Source organism: Cryptomeria japonica, unplaced genomic scaffold (genome assembly GCF_030272615.1).
Source record: "Cryptomeria japonica unplaced genomic scaffold, Sugi_1.0 HiC_scaffold_289, whole genome shotgun sequence".
NCBI lineage: Eukaryota > Viridiplantae > Streptophyta > Pinopsida > Cupressales > Cupressaceae > Cryptomeria > Cryptomeria japonica.
The window spans coordinates 1-14,496 of NW_026729111.1; the positions used below are offsets into that span (position 1 = coordinate 1).

At 63.0% G+C, this 14,496-nt stretch overlaps 2 non-coding genes across 2 annotated transcripts; both read left to right on the forward strand.

The window, feature by feature from the left end:
* The first annotated feature begins 714 nt into the window (after window positions 1–714).
* LOC131870100 (5S ribosomal RNA) lies at window positions 715–833 on the forward strand. Its single transcript, XR_009368450.1, has one exon. It is a non-coding gene; the product is annotated as a 5S ribosomal RNA (ribosomal RNA).
* Window positions 834–8,637: 7,804 nt separating this feature from the next.
* On the forward strand, window positions 8,638–8,756 carry LOC131870111 (5S ribosomal RNA). Its single transcript, XR_009368461.1, has one exon. It is a non-coding gene; the product is annotated as a 5S ribosomal RNA (ribosomal RNA).
* Window positions 8,757–14,496: the final 5,740 nt, after the last annotated feature.

Consider the following 14,496-nt stretch of genomic DNA (forward strand, 5'->3'; position numbering starts at 1 on the left):
CGTCGGGACTCATTTCGAGCCTTAGAGGTCGTTTCTTGTCCGGTTGCCCTGTCTTCGACCTGGGAACCCAATTTTGGTCCTCGGGTCCCATTTTTTTTTGTCTCGCATCCCACTTTTGGCCTGTGGCCTTTTCGGGGTCGATTCTCGTTTTGGGCATCAGAGCATGTTTCTTCTCCTAAAACCCAATATTTGTTTATTAAGTCTCGGAACACATTTTTGTTCTCGTGGACCCATCATGGGTCTTGGAACGCATTTGTGGTCCTTGGGTCCCATTTTGCATCCCGAAACTTGTGTTTTGGTGCTTGATCCCTATTTTGGGTGCCCACCTTGCACCAAGTGCGCACCCGGGGCAAACCGAGCGCCTTGGTGCACCGGGGCAAGATCGAGCGTGCACCCGAGGCGCCCCGAACATGCACCAAGGTGCACTCGGCCCACATGTGAGCGCAGGTCGTTGCGCCCGAGGTGGTGTGTGGGCACCGCGTTGCAGACGGGACACTGCACGCACACGACGCCCCCTCCAGGTGCACGCACGTAGGCCGGGCCGGGTGCACACCCGACGCCCTAGCAAGGTGCGCGCACCCGGGCAGGGCTCACACTTGGCGAACGGGGCGCACTTCGCGAGGGAGGGTGTGCACCTCGACGGGGGTGGGTGGCCGGGGTGGATTCGCACGTGGGTCGCGGTTTGCTAAGTACACACTGCGACAAGCTCATAACGGGTGCGATCATACCAGCGTTAGTGCACCGGATCCCATCAGAACTCCGCAGTTAAGCGCGCTTGGGCCGGAGTAGTACTGGGATGGGTGACCTCCCGGGAAGTCCCGGTGTTGCACCCTTTTTTAGTTTTTCGCCGGGCGTCGCAATGCTATTTGAATAAACCTTTTGCCCGTTTGCGTTCTCGTCGGGGCCGGGCCGGGCCGGGGTGCGCTGCCCGCACTACCGCGCGCGCGGGGGCGACACCGAGCGCGCACCCGAGGCGCCCCGAGCACACAGGCCACGGTGCAACCCGGGCGTTGTGCGCGCACCCCGGTGCGCCCGAGGTGCTGCGCGCGCACCCAGGTGAAATCGGTGTGCACCTCGGCCAGTGCGCGCTCGGTCGAGTCGCGCACGTTGGCCAAGGTGCACGGTGATGTTTCTTACTCTAAGGTTCCGCACCAGACGCCCGGGACAGGTGAGCGAAGCTGGGCGGGGCCGGGTGCGCGGCCGGGGCAGGTGCACGCAGCTGGAGAGAGCTTTGGAGCACACTTCGGAGCGCACCAATGATGCGCTCCATTCAAAAGTTTCCTGAAAAGGCAAAAAAAGTTGAGATTATAGAATTTCCCACTTGAGAGATTGTAAAAAAAAAAAATTTAAAATGAAGGAAACGCGGGTGCCAAGGTGTGCGCAGCCCAGCCAAGGTGTGCGCACCAAGGCGCCCACCCTGGCGAAGGTGCACGCAAGGTGCGCACCCGAGGCAAACCGGACAATTAACCCAACTTTCGACTTCGCGCGCACCTTGGAGCGCACTTCGGAGCGCTCCTTGGTGCGCACCAATCTTGGGCACCTCGGAGTGCACCATGGCGCCCACCAAGGTGCGCACCCGGGGCAAACCGAGCTCCGACTTCGTGCGCACCTTGGAGCGCACGAAAGGTGCGCACCATGGCGCCCACCAAGGTGCGCAGCCCAGCCAAGGCGTGCGCATCAAGGTGCGCACCCTGGCGAAGGTGCGCACCCGGGGCAAACCGAGCTCCGACTTCGTGCGCACCTTGGAGCGCACAAAAGGTGCGCAACCCAGCCAAGGTGTGCGCACCCCGGTCAAACCGAGCTCCGAATCGTGCGCACCAGAGGTGCACGCCATCGTGCGCACCTTGGAGCACACTTCGGAGCCCTCCTTGGTGCGCGCCGATGTTGCGCACCTCGGAGCGCACCCGGGGAAAACAATGCAATTAACCCGACTTTCGACTTCGTGGGCACCTCGGAGCGCTCTCGGGTTCGCACCTCGGAGCACACCGAGGTGCGCACCTTTGATGCGCTGCCTTCACCAATTTCCAGAAAAGGCAAGAAAACATTGAGAAGGTGTGCGCACCGAGGTGCCCACCCTGGCGAAGGTGCACGCGAGGTGCGCACCCGGGGCAAACCGGGCTCCGACTTCGTGCACGCCGCACCTTGGAGCACACTTCGGAGCGCTCCTTGGTGCGCACCAGGGCGCGCAACCCAGCCGAGGTGCCCACCCCGGCGAAGGTGCACGCGAGGTGCGCACCCGGGGCAAACCGGGCTCCGACTTCGTGCACGCCATGGTGCCCACCGCGGCGAAGGTGCACGCGAGGTGCGCACCCGGGGCAAACCGGGCTCCGACTTCGTGCACGCCGCACCTTGGAGCACACTTCGGAGCGCTCCTTGGTGCGCACCATGGTGCCCACCAGGGCGCGCAACCCCGCCGAAGGTGCACGCGAGGTGCGCACCCGGGGCAAACCGGGCTCCGACTTCGTGCACGCCGCACCTTGGAGCACACTTCGGAGCGCTCCTTGGTGCGCACCATGGTGCCCACCAGGGCGCGCAACCCCGCCGAAGGTGCACGCGAGGTGCGCACCCGGGGCAAACCGGGCTCCGACTTCGTGCACGCCATGGTGCGCACCGCGGCGAAGGTGCGCACCCGGGGCAAACCGGGCTCCGACTTCGTGCACGCCGCACCTTGGAGCACACTTCGGAGCGCTCCTTGGTGCGCACCAGGGCGCGCAACCCAGCCGAGGTGCCCACCCCGGCGAAGGTGCACGCGAGGTGCGTACCCGGGGCAAACCGGGCTCCGACTTCGTGCACGCCGCACCTTGGAGCACACTTCGGAGCGCTCCTTGGTGCGCACCATGGTGCCCACCAGGCCGCGCAACCCAGCCAAGGTGTGCGCACCAAGGTGCACGCGAGGTGCGCACCCGGGGCAAACCGGGGTCCGACTTCGTGCACGCCGCACCTTGGAGCACACATCGGGGCGCTCCCGGGTTCGCACCGGCGTTGCGCACCGTGGTGGGCACCTCGGAGCACACCAAGGTGGGCAGCGAGGTGCGCACCTTTGATGCGATGCCTTCACTAATTTCCATAAAAGGCAAAAAAAAAACGAGATTTTAAAATTTCCGTTTTGAAAGATAGTGAGAAAAAGGGAATGCTGGTGCCATCTTGAGCCCGCCCTGGTGCGCAGCCCAGCCAAGGTGTGCGCACCAAGGTGCCCACCCTGGCGAAGGTGCGCGCCCGGGCAATTAACCCAACTTCCAACTTCGCGCGCGCCAGGGTGGGAGCGCACCCAACAACCGGGCCTGGGAAGAGCCAATGCGAGAAACCCCACCAAACGCTCTGACAAAAAAAGAGGGGGCGCTCCAGTAACCCCGCTTCGGAGCGCACCCTGGGCAAACCCAGCCAAGGTGCCCACCCCGGCCAAGGTGCAGGCGAGGTGCGCACCCGGGGCAAACCGGGCTCCGACAACGTGCACGCCGCACCTTGGAGCACACTTCGTAGCGCTCCCGGGTGCGCACCTCAGAGCACACCAAGGTGGGCAGCGAGGTGCGCACCTTTGATGCGCTGCCTTCACTAATTTCCAGAAAAGGCAAAAAAAAAAGGAGATTTTAAAATTTCCGTTTTGAAAGATAGTGAAAAAAACGGAACGCGCGTGCCATCTTGAGCCCGCCCTGGTGCGCAGCCCAGGTAAGGTGCCCACCCTGGCAAAGGTGCGCACCCGGGCAATTAACCCTACTTCCGACTTCGTGCGCGCCAGGGTGGCAACCGGGCCTCGGAAGAGCCAATGCGAGAAACCCCACCAAACGCTCCGACAAAAAAAGAGGCGGCGCTCCAATAACCCCGCTTCGGAGCGCAGCCGGGGCAAACCCAGCCAAGGTGCCCACCCCGACGAAGGTGCACGCGAGGTGCGCACCCGGGGCAAACCGGGCTCCGACAACGTGCACGCAGCACCTTGGAGCACACTTCGAAGCACTCCCGGGTGCCCACCGGCGTTGCGCACCGTGGTGGGCAGCGAGGTGCGCACCTTTGATGCGCTGCCTTCACTAATTTCCAGAAAAAGGCAAAAAAAAATGAGATTTTAAAATTTCCGTTTTGAAAGATAGTGAAAAAAAAGGAACGCGGGTGCCATCTTGAGCCCGCCCTGGTGCGCAGCCCAGGCAAGGCATGCGCACCAAGGTGCCCACCCGAGGTGCACACCCGGGGCAAACCGGGCTCCGACTTCGTGCAGGCCGCACCTTGGAGCACACTTCGGAGCGCTCCTTGGTGCGCACCATGGTGCCCACCAGGGCGCGCAACCCAGCCAAGGTCTGCACACTAAGGTGCCCACCCCGGCGAAGGTGCACGCGAGGTGCGCACCCGGGGCAAACCGGGCTCCGACTTCGTGCACGCCATGGTGCCCACCGCGGCGAAGGTGCACGCGAGGTGCGCACCCGGGGCAAACCGGGCTCCGACTTCGTGCACGCCGCACCTTGGAGCACACTTCGGAGCGCTCCTTGGTGCGCACCATGGTGCCCACCAGGGCGCGCAACCCAGCCAAGGTGTGCGCACCAAGGTGCACGCGAGGTGCGCACCCGGGGCAAACCGGGGTCCGACTTCGTGCACGCCGCACCTTGGAGCACACATCGGAGCGCTCCCAGGTTCGCACCAGCGTTGCGCACCTTTGATGCGCTGCCTTCACTAATTTCCAGAAAAGGCAAAAAAAAACGATATTTTAAAATTTCCGTTCTGAAAGATAGTGAAAAAAACGGAACGCGGGTGCCATCTTGAGCCCTTCCTGGTGCGCAGCCCAGGCAAGTTGTGCGCACCAAGGTGCCCACCCTGGCGGAGGTGCGCGCCCGGGGCAAACCGGGCTCCGACTTCGTGCACTGCATGGTGCCCACCAAGGCGCGCAACCCAGCCAAGGTGCCCACCGCAGCGAAGGTGCACGCGAGGTGCACACCCGGGGCAAACCGGGCTCCGACTTCGTGCACGCCGCACCTTGGAGCACACTTCAGAGCGCTCCTTGGTGCGCACCAGGGCGCGCAACCCAGCCGAGGTGCCCACCCCGGCGAAGGTGCACGCGAGGTGCGCACCCGGGGCAAACCGGGCTCCGACTTCGTGCACGCCATGGTGCCCACCGCGGCGAAGGTGCGCACCCGGGGCAAACCGGGCTCCGACTTCGTGCACGCCGCACCTTGGAGCACACTTCGGAGCGCTCCTTGGTGCGCACCATGGTGCCCACCAGGCCGCGCAACCCAGCCAAGGTGTGCGCACCAAGGTGCACGCGAGGTGCGCACCCGGGGCAAACCGGGGTCCGACTTCGTGCACGCCGCACCTTGGAGCACACATCGGGGCGCTCCCGGGTTCGCACCGGCGTTGCGCACCGTGGTGGGCACCTCGGAGCACACCAAGGTGGGCAGCGAGGTGCGCACCTTTGATGCGATGCCTTCACTAATTTCCATAAAAGGCAAAAAAAAAACGAGATTTTAAAATTTCCGTTTTGAAAGATAGTGAGAAAAAGGGAATGCTGGTGCCATCTTGAGCCCGCCCTGGTGCGCAGCCCAGCCAAGGTTTGCGCACCAAGGTGCCCACCCTGGCGAAGGTGCGCGCCCGGGCAATTAACCCAACTTCCAACTTCGCGCGCGCCAGGGTGGGAGCGCACCCAACAACCGGGCCTGGGAAGAGCCAATGCGAGAAACCCCACCAAACTCTCTGACAAAAAAAGAGGGGGCGCTCCAGTAACCCCGCTTCGGAGCGCACCCTGGGCAAACCCAGCCAAGGTGCCCACCCCGGCCAAGGTGCAGGCGAGGTGTGCACCCGGGGCAAACCGGGCTCCGACAACGTGCACGCCGCACCTTGGAGCACACTTCGTAGCGCTCCCGGGTGCGCACCTCAGAGCACACCAAGGTGGGCAGCGAGGTGCGCACCTTTGATGCGCTGCCTTCACTAATTTCCAGAAAAGGCAAAAAAAAAAGGAGATTTTAAAATTTCCGTTTTGAAAGATAGTGAAAAAAACGGAACGCGCGTGCCATCTTGAGCCCGCCCTGGTGCGCAGCCCAGGTAAGGTGCCACCCTGGCAAAGGTGCGCACCCGGGCAATTAACCCTACTTCCGACTTCGTGCGCGCCAGGGTGGCAACCGGGCCTCGGAAGAGCCAATGCGAGAAACCCCACCAAACGCTCCGACAAAAAAAGAGGCGGCGCTCCAATAACCCCGCTTCGGAGCGCAGCCGGGGCAAACCAAGCCAAGGTGCCCACCCCGACGAAGGTGCACGCGAGGTGCGCACCCGGGGCAAACCGGGCTCCGACAACGTGCACGCAGCACCTTGGAGCACACTTCGAAGCACTCCCGGGTGCCCACCGGCGTTGCGCACCGTGGTGGGCAGCGAGGTGCGCACCTTTGATGCGCTGCCTTCACTAATTTCCAGAAAAAGGCAAAAAAAAATGAGATTTTAAAATTTCCGTTTTGAAAGATAGTGAAAAAAAAGGAACGCGGGTGCCATCTTGAGCCCGCCCTGGTGCGCAGCCCAGGCAAGGCATGCGCACCAAGGTGCCCACCCGAGGTGCACACCCGGGGCAAACCGGGCTCCGACTTCGTGCAGGCCGCACCTTGGAGCACACTTCGGAGCGCTCCTTGGTGCGCACCATGGTGCCCACCAGGGCGCACCCGAGGCAAACCGGGCTCCGACTTCGTGCACGCCGCACCTTGGAGCACACATCGGAGCGCTCCCAGGTTCGCACCAGCGTTGCGCACCTTTGATGCGCTGCCTTCACTAATTTCCAGAAAAGGCAAAAAAAAACGATATTTTAAAATTTCCGTTCTGAAAGATAGTGAAAAAAACGGAACGCGGGTGCCATCTTGAGCCCTTCCTGATGCGCAGCCCAGGCAAGTTGTGCGCACCAAGGTGCCCACCCTGGCGGAGGTGCGCGCCCGGGGCAAACCGGGCTCCGACTTCGTGCACTGCATGGTGCCCACCAAGGCGCGCAACCCAGCCAAGGTGCCCACCGCAGCGAAGGTGCACGCGAGGTGCGCACCCGAGGTGCACACCCGGGGCAAACCGGGCTCCGACTTCGTGCACGCCGCACCTTGGAGCACACTTCAGAGCGCTCCTTGGTACGCACCAGGGCGCGCAACCCAGCCAAGGTGCTCACCTCGGCGAAGGTGCACGCGAGGTGCGCACCCGGGGCAAACCGGGCTCGGACTTCGTGCACGCCGCACCTTGGAGCACACATCGGAGCGCTCCCGGGTTCGCACCAGCATTGCGCACCTTTGATGCGCTGCCTTCACTAATTTCCAGAAAAGGCAAAAAAAAGAAAAAAATGAGATTTTAAAATTTCCGTTTTGAAAGATAGTGAAAAAAACGGAACGCGGGTGCCATCTTGAGCCCGCCCTGGTGTGCAGCCCAGGCAAGTTGTGCGCACCAAGGCACCCACCCTGGCCAAGGTGGGTCACGGGGTGGGTCCTAGGGTGGGTAACGGGGTGGGTACTAAGGTGCGTGCCAAGGTGGGTCATAGGGTGGGTGCCAAGGTGGGCACCAGGGTGGGTGTGCACCAACCCTAGCCAGGGTAGGTCACGGGGTGGTTGTCGGGGTGGGCGTCAAGGAGCCAAGGTGGGTGGCAAGTAGCCAAGTTGCGTGCCAAGGTGGGTGTCGGGGTGGGTGCCAAGGATCCAAGGTGGGTGCCAAGGAACCAAGGTGGGTGTCTGGGTGGGTGCCGAGGTGGGAGCCAGGGTGGGTCCCAAGGTGAGTGCAAAGGTGGGTGCCAGGGTCAAGGTGAGTGCCAATGTGGGTTCCAAGGTGCCAGGGTCAGGGTGAGTGCCAATGTGGGTTCAAAGGTGCTAAGTTGGGTGCGAGGTTGGGTGCGAGGGTGGGTGGGTGCCAAGGTGTGCTAGGTGGAAGCCCGGGTGGGTCGGCATCCCATGGGTGTCGAGTTGGGTGCCTGATGGGTGCTTCTTGTCAAGTTTTAGTCGTCGGGACTCATTTCGAGCCTTAGAGGTCGTTTCTTGTCCGGTTGCCCTGTCTTCGACCTGGGAACCCAATTTTGGTCCTCGGGTCCCATTTTTTTTTGTCTCGCATCCCACTTTTGGCCTGTGGCCTTTTCGGGGTCGATTCTCGTTTTGGGCATCAGAGCATGTTTCTTCTCCTAAAACCCAATATTTGTTTATTAAGTCTCGGAACACATTTTTGTTCTCGTGGACCCATCATGGGTCTTGGAACGCATTTGTGGTCCTTGGGTCCCATTTTGCATCCCGAAACTTGTGTTTTGGTGCTTGATCCCTATTTTGGGTGCCCACCTTGCACCAAGTGCGCACCCGGGGCAAACCGAGCGCCTTGGTGCACCGGGGCAAGATCGAGCGTGCACCCGAGGCGCCCCGAACATGCACCAAGGTGCACTCGGCCCACATGTGAGCGCAGGTCGTTGCGCCCGAGGTGGTGTGTGGGCACCGCGTTGCAGACGGGACACTGCACGCACACGACGCCCCCTCCAGGTGCACGCACGTAGGCCGGGCCGGGTGCACACCCGACGCCCTAGCAAGGTGCGCGCACCCGGGCAGGGCTCACACTTGGCGAACGGGGCGCACTTCGCGAGGGAGGGTGTGCACCTCGACGGGGGTGGGTGGCCGGGGTGGATTCGCACGTGGGTCGCGGTTTGCTAAGTACACACTGCGACAAGCTCATAACGGGTGCGATCATACCAGCGTTAGTGCACCGGATCCCATCAGAACTCCGCAGTTAAGCGCGCTTGGGCCGGAGTAGTACTGGGATGGGTGACCTCCCGGGAAGTCCCGGTGTTGCACCCTTTTTTAGTTTTTCGCCGGGCGTCGCAATGCTATTTGAATAAACCTTTTGCCCGTTTGCGTTCTCGTCGGGGCCGGGCCGGGCCGGGGTGCGCTGCCCGCACTACCGCGCGCGCGGGGGCGACACCGAGCGCGCACCCGAGGCGCCCCGAGCACACAGGCCACGGTGCAACCCGGGCGTTGTGCGCGCACCCCGGTGCGCCCGAGGTGCTGCGCGCGCACCCAGGTGAAATCGGTGTGCACCTCGGCCAGTGCGCGCTCGGTCGAGTCGCGCACGTTGGCCAAGGTGCACGGTGATGTTTCTTACTCTAAGGTTCCGCACCAGACGCCCGGGACAGGTGAGCGAAGCTGGGCGGGGCCGGGTGCGCGGCCGGGGCAGGTGCACGCAGCTGGAGAGAGCTTTGGAGCACACTTCGGAGCGCACCAATGATGCGCTCCATTCAAAAGTTTCCTGAAAAGGCAAAAAAAGTTGAGATTATAGAATTTCCCACTTGAGAGATTGTAAAAAAAAAAAATTTAAAATGAAGGAAACGCGGGTGCCAAGGTGTGCGCAGCCCAGCCAAGGTGTGCGCACCAAGGCGCCCACCCTGGCGAAGGTGCACGCAAGGTGCGCACCCGAGGCAAACCGGACAATTAACCCAACTTTCGACTTCGCGCGCACCTTGGAGCGCACTTCGGAGCGCTCCTTGGTGCGCACCAATCTTGGGCACCTCGGAGTGCACCATGGCGCCCACCAAGGTGCGCACCCGGGGCAAACCGAGCTCCGACTTCGTGCGCACCTTGGAGCGCACGAAAGGTGCGCACCATGGCGCCCACCAAGGTGCGCAGCCCAGCCAAGGCGTGCGCATCAAGGTGCGCACCCTGGCGAAGGTGCGCACCCGGGGCAAACCGAGCTCCGACTTCGTGCGCACCTTGGAGCGCACAAAAGGTGCGCAACCCAGCCAAGGTGTGCGCACCCCGGTCAAACCGAGCTCCGAATCGTGCGCACCAGAGGTGCACGCCATCGTGCGCACCTTGGAGCACACTTCGGAGCCCTCCTTGGTGCGCGCCGATGTTGCGCACCTCGGAGCGCACCCGGGGAAAACAATGCAATTAACCCGACTTTCGACTTCGTGGGCACCTCGGAGCGCTCTCGGGTTCGCACCTCGGAGCACACCGAGGTGCGCACCTTTGATGCGCTGCCTTCACCAATTTCCAGAAAAGGCAAGAAAACATTGAGAAGGTGTGCGCACCGAGGTGCCCACCCTGGCGAAGGTGCACGCGAGGTGCGCACCCGGGGCAAACCGGGCTCCGACTTCGTGCACGCCGCACCTTGGAGCACACTTCGGAGCGCTCCTTGGTGCGCACCAGGGCGCGCAACCCAGCCGAGGTGCCCACCCCGGCGAAGGTGCACGCGAGGTGCGCACCCGGGGCAAACCGGGCTCCGACTTCGTGCACGCCATGGTGCCCACCGCGGCGAAGGTGCACGCGAGGTGCGCACCCGGGGCAAACCGGGCTCCGACTTCGTGCACGCCGCACCTTGGAGCACACTTCGGAGCGCTCCTTGGTGCGCACCATGGTGCCCACCAGGGCGCGCAACCCCGCCGAAGGTGCACGCGAGGTGCGCACCCGGGGCAAACCGGGCTCCGACTTCGTGCACGCCGCACCTTGGAGCACACTTCGGAGCGCTCCTTGGTGCGCACCATGGTGCCCACCAGGGCGCGCAACCCCGCCGAAGGTGCACGCGAGGTGCGCACCCGGGGCAAACCGGGCTCCGACTTCGTGCACGCCATGGTGCGCACCGCGGCGAAGGTGCGCACCCGGGGCAAACCGGGCTCCGACTTCGTGCACGCCGCACCTTGGAGCACACTTCGGAGCGCTCCTTGGTGCGCACCAGGGCGCGCAACCCAGCCGAGGTGCCCACCCCGGCGAAGGTGCACGCGAGGTGCGTACCCGGGGCAAACCGGGCTCCGACTTCGTGCACGCCGCACCTTGGAGCACACTTCGGAGCGCTCCTTGGTGCGCACCATGGTGCCCACCAGGCCGCGCAACCCAGCCAAGGTGTGCGCACCAAGGTGCACGCGAGGTGCGCACCCGGGGCAAACCGGGGTCCGACTTCGTGCACGCCGCACCTTGGAGCACACATCGGGGCGCTCCCGGGTTCGCACCGGCGTTGCGCACCGTGGTGGGCACCTCGGAGCACACCAAGGTGGGCAGCGAGGTGCGCACCTTTGATGCGATGCCTTCACTAATTTCCATAAAAGGCAAAAAAAAAACGAGATTTTAAAATTTCCGTTTTGAAAGATAGTGAGAAAAAGGGAATGCTGGTGCCATCTTGAGCCCGCCCTGGTGCGCAGCCCAGCCAAGGTGTGCGCACCAAGGTGCCCACCCTGGCGAAGGTGCGCGCCCGGGCAATTAACCCAACTTCCAACTTCGCGCGCGCCAGGGTGGGAGCGCACCCAACAACCGGGCCTGGGAAGAGCCAATGCGAGAAACCCCACCAAACGCTCTGACAAAAAAAGAGGGGGCGCTCCAGTAACCCCGCTTCGGAGCGCACCCTGGGCAAACCCAGCCAAGGTGCCCACCCCGGCCAAGGTGCAGGCGAGGTGCGCACCCGGGGCAAACCGGGCTCCGACAACGTGCACGCCGCACCTTGGAGCACACTTCGTAGCGCTCCCGGGTGCGCACCTCAGAGCACACCAAGGTGGGCAGCGAGGTGCGCACCTTTGATGCGCTGCCTTCACTAATTTCCAGAAAAGGCAAAAAAAAAAGAGATTTTAAAATTTCCGTTTTGAAAGATAGTGAAAAAAACGGAACGCGCGTGCCATCTTGAGCCCGCCCTGGTGCGCAGCCCAGGTAAGGTGCCCACCCTGGCAAAGGTGCGCACCCGGGCAATTAACCCTACTTCCGACTTCGTGCGCGCCAGGGTGGCAACCGGGCCTCGGAAGAGCCAATGCGAGAAACCCCACCAAACGCTCCGACAAAAAAAGAGGCGGCGCTCCAATAACCCCGCTTCGGAGCGCAGCCGGGGCAAACCCAGCCAAGGTGCCCACCCCGACGAAGGTGCACGCGAGGTGCGCACCCGGGGCAAACCGGGCTCCGACAACGTGCACGCAGCACCTTGGAGCACACTTCGAAGCACTCCCGGGTGCCCACCGGCGTTGCGCACCGTGGTGGGCAGCGAGGTGCGCACCTTTGATGCGCTGCCTTCACTAATTTCCAGAAAAAGGCAAAAAAAAATGAGATTTTAAAATTTCCGTTTTGAAAGATAGTGAAAAAAAAGGAACGCGGGTGCCATCTTGAGCCCGCCCTGGTGCGCAGCCCAGGCAAGGCATGCGCACCAAGGTGCCCACCCGAGGTGCACACCCGGGGCAAACCGGGCTCCGACTTCGTGCAGGCCGCACCTTGGAGCACACTTCGGAGCGCTCCTTGGTGCGCACCATGGTGCCCACCAGGGCGCGCAACCCAGCCAAGGTCTGCACACTAAGGTGCCCACCCCGGCGAAGGTGCACGCGAGGTGCGCACCCGGGGCAAACCGGGCTCCGACTTCGTGCACGCCATGGTGCCCACCGCGGCGAAGGTGCACGCGAGGTGCGCACCCGGGGCAAACCGGGCTCCGACTTCGTGCACGCCGCACCTTGGAGCACACTTCGGAGCGCTCCTTGGTGCGCACCATGGTGCCCACCAGGGCGCGCAACCCAGCCAAGGTGTGCGCACCAAGGTGCACGCGAGGTGCGCACCCGGGGCAAACCGGGGTCCGACTTCGTGCACGCCGCACCTTGGAGCACACATCGGAGCGCTCCCAGGTTCGCACCAGCGTTGCGCACCTTTGATGCGCTGCCTTCACTAATTTCCAGAAAAGGCAAAAAAAAACGATATTTTAAAATTTCCGTTCTGAAAGATAGTGAAAAAAACGGAACGCGGGTGCCATCTTGAGCCCTTCCTGGTGCGCAGCCCAGGCAAGTTGTGCGCACCAAGGTGCCCACCCTGGCGGAGGTGCGCGCCCGGGGCAAACCGGGCTCCGACTTCGTGCACTGCATGGTGCCCACCAAGGCGCGCAACCCAGCCAAGGTGCCCACCGCAGCGAAGGTGCACGCGAGGTGCACACCCGGGGCAAACCGGGCTCCGACTTCGTGCACGCCGCACCTTGGAGCACACTTCAGAGCGCTCCTTGGTGCGCACCAGGGCGCGCAACCCAGCCGAGGTGCCCACCCCGGCGAAGGTGCACGCGAGGTGCGCACCCGGGGCAAACCGGGCTCCGACTTCGTGCACGCCATGGTGCCCACCGCGGCGAAGGTGCGCACCCGGGGCAAACCGGGCTCCGACTTCGTGCACGCCGCACCTTGGAGCACACTTCGGAGCGCTCCTTGGTGCGCACCATGGTGCCCACCAGGCCGCGCAACCCAGCCAAGGTGTGCGCACCAAGGTGCACGCGAGGTGCGCACCCGGGGCAAACCGGGGTCCGACTTCGTGCACGCCGCACCTTGGAGCACACATCGGGGCGCTCCCGGGTTCGCACCGGCGTTGCGCACCGTGGTGGGCACCTCGGAGCACACCAAGGTGGGCAGCGAGGTGCGCACCTTTGATGCGATGCCTTCACTAATTTCCATAAAAGGCAAAAAAAAAACGAGATTTTAAAATTTCCGTTTTGAAAGATAGTGAGAAAAAGGGAATGCTGGTGCCATCTTGAGCCCGCCCTGGTGCGCAGCCCAGCCAAGGTTTGCGCACCAAGGTGCCCACCCTGGCGAAGGTGCGCGCCCGGGCAATTAACCCAACTTCCAACTTCGCGCGCGCCAGGGTGGGAGCGCACCCAACAACCGGGCCTGGGAAGAGCCAATGCGAGAAACCCCACCAAACTCTCTGACAAAAAAAGAGGGGGCGCTCCAGTAACCCCGCTTCGGAGCGCACCCTGGGCAAACCCAGCCAAGGTGCCCACCCCGGCCAAGGTGCAGGCGAGGTGCGCACCCGGGGCAAACCGGGCTCCGACAACGTGCACGCCGCACCTTGGAGCACACTTCGTAGCGCTCCCGGGTGCGCACCTCAGAGCACACCAAGGTGGGCAGCGAGGTGCGCACCTTTGATGCGCTGCCTTCACTAATTTCCAGAAAAGGCAAAAAAAAAAGGAGATTTTAAAATTTCCGTTTTGAAAGATAGTGAAAAAAACGGAACGCGCGTGCCATCTTGAGCCCGCCCTGGTGCGCAGCCCAGGTAAGGTGCCACCCTGGCAAAGGTGCGCACCCGGGCAATTAACCCTACTTCCGACTTCGTGCGCGCCAGGGTGGCAACCGGGCCTCGGAAGAGCCAATGCGAGAAACCCCACCAAACGCTCCGACAAAAAAAGAGGCGGCGCTCCAATAACCCCGCTTCGGAGCGCAGCCGGGGCAAACCAAGCCAAGGTGCCCACCCCGACGAAGGTGCACGCGAGGTGCGCACCCGGGGCAAACCGGGCTCCGACAACGTGCACGCAGCACCTTGGAGCACACTTCGAAGCACTCCCGGGTGCCCACCGGCGTTGCGCACCGTGGTGGGCAGCGAGGTGCGCACCTTTGATGCGCTGCCTTCACTAATTTCCAGAAAAAGGCAAAAAAAAATGAGATTTTAAAATTTCCGTTTTGAAAGATAGTGAAAAAAAAGGAACGCGGGTGCCATCTTGAGCCCGCCCTGGTGCGCAGCCCAGGCAAGGCATGCGCACCAAGGTGCCCACCCGAGGTGCACACCCGGGGCAAACCGGGCTCCGACTTCGTGCAGGCCGCACCTTGGAGCA